This window comes from Nicotiana tabacum, chromosome 23 (assembly GCF_000715075.1).
Source record: "Nicotiana tabacum cultivar K326 chromosome 23, ASM71507v2, whole genome shotgun sequence".
In the NCBI taxonomy this organism is placed as follows: Eukaryota; Viridiplantae; Streptophyta; class Magnoliopsida; order Solanales; family Solanaceae; genus Nicotiana; species Nicotiana tabacum.
In genome coordinates, this window is record NC_134102.1 from 128601547 (window position 1) to 128607238 (window position 5692).

Here is a 5692-nt window from a genome sequence, read left to right on the forward strand (position 1 = left end):
CTATATTCGATAAGCTATATATACATCTTATATACTATATATAAGATGTATATATAGTATAGTATATATATTAAATATATATATAGTATATATATAAGATGTGTGTGTGTGTGTATATATATATATATATATATATATATATATATATATATATATATATATATATATATATAAGCTATATTCGATAAGCTATATATACATCTTATATACTATATATAAGATGTATATATAGTATAGTATATATATTAAATGTATATATAGTATATATATATATATATAAGCTATATTCGATAAGCTATATATACATCTTATATACTATATATAAGATGTATATATAGTATAGTATATATATTAAATGTATATATAGTATATATATATAAGCTATATTCGATAAGCTATATATACATCTTATATACTATATATAAGATGTATATATAGTATACTATATATATTAAATATATATAGTATCCTAAATTATAATATTCAATATTTAATATCGAATATATATATATATATATAAAAGCTATATTCGATAAGCTATATATACATCTTATATACTATATATAAGATGTATATATAGTATAGTATATATATATATATATATATAAAAGCTATATTCGATAAGCTATATATACATCTTATATACTATATATAAGAATGTATATATAGTATAGTATATATATTAAATGTATATATAGTATATATATATATAAGCTATATTCGATAAGCTATATATACATCTTATATACTATATATAAGATGTATATATAGTATAGTATATATATTAAATGTATATATAGTAAAGGAATGTCTATTATAATTAGAACTAATATCGTCAAACTGAATACAAATCCTACCATCCGAATTCTGAGTAATATGAGAATACTCAGTATTACTGACAGCATCAGTTATCTGACTGGGGGATATAACCGAATCCAAAGTCCATGTGGTTGGAAAATTAATTTCTTCCCACTTAATGGGTCTCCTCGTTGTGACCTTAGACTTTGCAAAATTCGTTTCCACTAGAATAGTCTGATCAGATGTATCATATAATTTACATCTGGGGTTTAACGTAGATAGTAATTTAAAATAAATTCTATACGATAAACATATCAATTCAGAACCAGGCGCATAATTATAACCATGCGTTTTCACGTTTAATGTCAATGCATCAAGTATATTAACATCAGATAAAGATAATTGCAAATTGGGTTGAGTATTAAAATATACTGGGCAATAGGCGACAGTAGATTCAATAGAACCCATCAGAGACTGTCTAAAATTCAAATTTCTGGCATCTCTGAGAGCAGCCAAAAATGTCTCTGGTAACCCTGTGAAACAAGTCCAGTTCCCGGTCAAACGGGTGATTTCTGTTTTAGTTTAATTGAGAAGGCATGGCGGATTACCGCCCGCCACTTGATCCTGTTAAATGGTATCAGAGCCTAGGTACTTTCATGGTATATATAAGATAGATATGAAATATTCGACATAGATATGTTTCTGAAATATGGATTTAGGAGAAACTAGTATGAAAAATACTAGATTGGAAGAGGTAGATATACCTCAAAACCTTGATTTGTTAAACAAATGGACTATTCCTAAAGTCCCTATTAGAACAATCTATGATTATGGATGGTTTGATAAACTCTCTTCTAAACAACTTGTTAAAACAACTGAGCAATCTTTAGCTTTAAATTCGTCTGAACAGACTATTCGTTTGTTAAACAAGCATGATGTAGATATTTATAAACACCAGTATAATTATTTGCATATTGGTATGGTTCAAATTGCTTTTAAGCCTTTAACCCTTAAAGGGTTACCAGAGACATTTTTGGCTGCTCTCAGAGATGCCAGAAATTTGAATTTTAGACAGTCTCTGATGGGTTCTATTGAATCTACTGTCGCCTATGGCCCAGTATATTTTAATACTCAACCCAATTTGCAATTATCTTTATCTGATGTTAATATACTTGATGCATTAACATTAAACGTGAAAACGCATGGTTATAATTATGCGCCTGGTTCTGAATTGATATGTTTATCGTATAGAATTTATTTTAAATTACTATCTACGTTAAACCCCAGATGTAAATTATATGATACATCTGATCAGACTATTCTAGTGGAAACGAATTTTGCAAAGTCTAAGGTCACCACGAGGAGACCTATTAAGTGGGAAGAAATTAATTTTTCAACCACATGGACTTTAGATTCGGTTATATCCCCCAGTCAGATAATTGATGCTGTCAGTAATACTGAGTATTCTCATATTACTCAAAATTCGGATGGTAGGGTTTGCATTCAGTTTGACGATAATAGTTCCACTTATAGTAGACAGTCATTTTCTAATAATAGACTGTTGCCTATATTAGTTCTAGTTATAATAGACATTCCTTTACTAGTCGTAGACTGTTGCCTGATATTCAACATATTTCTCCTGTTGAGCCAGTCTATGGACCAGCTAGAAATCGTGCTGCATCTTTACACACAATTTCTACTAAAGTAGGTGATAAGCCAGTCGAAAGGGTTAAGATTAACCCCAAGACAAATATTGTTCAGGATAATGATAATATTTCTGATAAGGATATTCCTTCTGCGTCCGAAATGGATTTTGACCCAAATGATACTTAATGATTCCACACCAAATTGATTTTAGTCCAGGGTCACAGGCTAGAGGTTATATTCAAAAAGAATTTTTCTCTGATAAATGGAACCAGTTTAAAACTTGATTTTTTGATACTTATAGTAAAGAGGATTTAAATAATATTTCCCAAGAATTTTATGAAACTTATGCTTTACATAATCAAATTATGTATTTTGTTTCTTGGTTTATAACCACATATTTACCACTTTTTATAAAAGTTTTGGAAAAATCTTATAAAGACGGGAATGGCAATATTACTAAAGCGATTTACCCTCCTCAATCATCTTTTGTTTTACCTAATAATACAAGTATTACTTTTACTGCATTTCAAAAATTTATTGATGAAGATGTTACCGCAGTCAGCATCACAGAAATTAATAACTAATTTCTCAAAATAATTATTTGAATTTATATGTTAAAGTTTTGGGTGAAAACGTTAGTTTTCTTAATAAAAAACTTGATGATTTAACAGTCTTGATTAAGGATATGAATACTAAAAAGACTTTGACTGATATTGCCTCTTCTTCAGGAAGCAAATCAGAACCTCAAATTGTTCTTACTCATATTCAAAGACCCCCTGATATTCAGAATTTTAAATTTAAATCTTTTGGTGACTTAGAAGAACTTCTTGATAAAAAGTTATCCGGTTTGAATATCAAACCCATTGATTTATCAAATGATTTTGCTGATAAATTAGATTCTACTTTTGACTATAAAAAGGATGTTTTGTCAGAGTTTAATAAACTCAGAAGTTACCCCAAGAAGAATAATAAGTTTGCAAATAGCAGATATGCTGATAAACCTAGAATGCAGACTTATTATTACAATCGTCTTACTCCTCAAAATGTTTTAATAGAGGAACGTGATTGGAATCAGACTAATACGTCTTACAGTGGTTCCGAAATTTACGAATGAAATCTTGATGGTTTGACTGATAGGCAGTTAACTATTCTAGTACATAGAATGCTTATGTATGCAACTATCTGTAAAAGTGTGAAGAATACAGATAGGAATATTTGCAGAATGATTGTTGCAGGTTTTACTGGCCAACTTCGTGGCTGGTGGGACAATTATTTGACTGTCGATGAAAGGGCAATGGTTATTAATGCCAAAACCACTGAGGATGGAATTGATAACTTAGGCATGGCTCTAGTAGAAAATAGAGAAGATGTTGTTTACACTCTTATTCTTACTATATTAGAACACTTCAATGGTAGATTTACCAATCAAAATGAGACTGGCCGTACCCTCCTTAATAGCCTTAGATGTAAGACTTTAAGTGAGTTTAGGTGGTATAAAGACACCTTTATGAGTAGAGTGATGAAACTACCAGAAAATAAGTTTGAACATTGGAAAGCTAAGTTCATAGATAGCCTTCCCTCTTTATTTGCCGAAAGAGTTAGAAAGGTTTTAAGAGGTAGTTATGGAGAAATTCCTTACGCAGACTATACCTATGGTAAATTAATAGGAATTTGCACACATGAAGAGTTAAACCTGTGCAATGAATTAAGATTGTCCAGACAGCTTAAGATGGATAAGCTTAAAGAAAGAAACCGGTTAGGGGACTTTTGCACCCAGTTCGATTTACCCGAAACTTCTACTCATAGGAAGAAGAAACATAAGTATCATAGATACCCCAACCAAGACAGTCCTTATAGGAGGAAGAGATCTAGATATAGATCCAAAGAAGAACGAGAAGCTAAGAAAGCCCATCGTAAGGCTACTAGATTTACCAAAAATAGGTCTAAGAGAGACCTAGCTGACATTAAGTGTTATAAGTGTGAAAAATTTGGCCATATAGCTCCGAATTGTAAGCTTCAAAAGCTGAAAACCTTAGGACTAGACGATGAGTTACGTGATAAGGTTTATGGTTTGTTATACACTTCTGGATCAGAATCCGAAGCTGAAATTAATTTACTTGATTTGTCTGATAGTGATAAAAATATTGATAATACTTGTACAACTTGCAAAGGTGATACATGTACTTGTGATGATGAATTTTATAAACTATAATCACAATTTGAAAATCTAAACATGAAAACTATTACATCTGACAATGTAATAGAACTTTTAAAAGAAGTTACTGATGAAAAACTTCGTGAAAAAATTATTAATTTGGCTGCTAGTTCAAGTTCTAATTCAAGTTCTAAATTTGCAAAACCTTTTAAAAAAGAATTTGAATATTCCCCGCCTTATTCTTTACTGGAGGTTAATAACCGTCTTTTAAATAAAAATACAACTCCTGCAAGAAATTCTTCTTTCGATGATTTAAAAATTGAAGTTGAAAACTTGAAACAAGAGATTAAATCTCTTAAACAAAATCAAATGATTTGTGATCATAGGATTATTCAGATTGAGAAAATCAATTCTCCAGCTGAGAAATCTAATGATAAAAATAAAGGTATTTTTGAAAATGATATTGAAGAAAAACCTTTTAGTTTTAATCCTAAACATGATATGTTTTTAGGAATGATGCAAATTATTACTGCTCACAAATGGTATATTAAATGTACTATTCTCATTGATAATAGTTTTTCTATTACAAACATTGCCATGATTGATAGTGGAGCAGATGTTAGCTGCATTCAAGAAGGTTTAATACCTACGAAATATTTTCAAAAAACTACTCATATGGTTAGATCTGCATCCGGACATGCTTTAGATATAAAGTATAAATTGCCTAATACGGGTATTTGTCAGAATAAAGTTTGTATTCCTCACTTCTTTTTCTTGGTTAAAAATCAGTTATACCCTCCAATTATACTTGGAACACCGTTTATTAACGCTATTTATCCTTTTACCAGCATTGACTCGAAAGGTTTTACTGCTACTTATAAGGATAAAGAGATTAGTTATACTTTTGTTACGGATCCAGTAACTAGAGATATTAATGCTTTAATTGATATGAAGCAAAAACATGTTGATTCTTTACAATTAGAATTATTTAGTATGAATATATTTGATACTTTAAATTCTACTAAAGTACAGGAAAAAATCAAATTGATTTCCGAACAGATTGCTATTGATATTTGTGCTGAGCATCCTAGT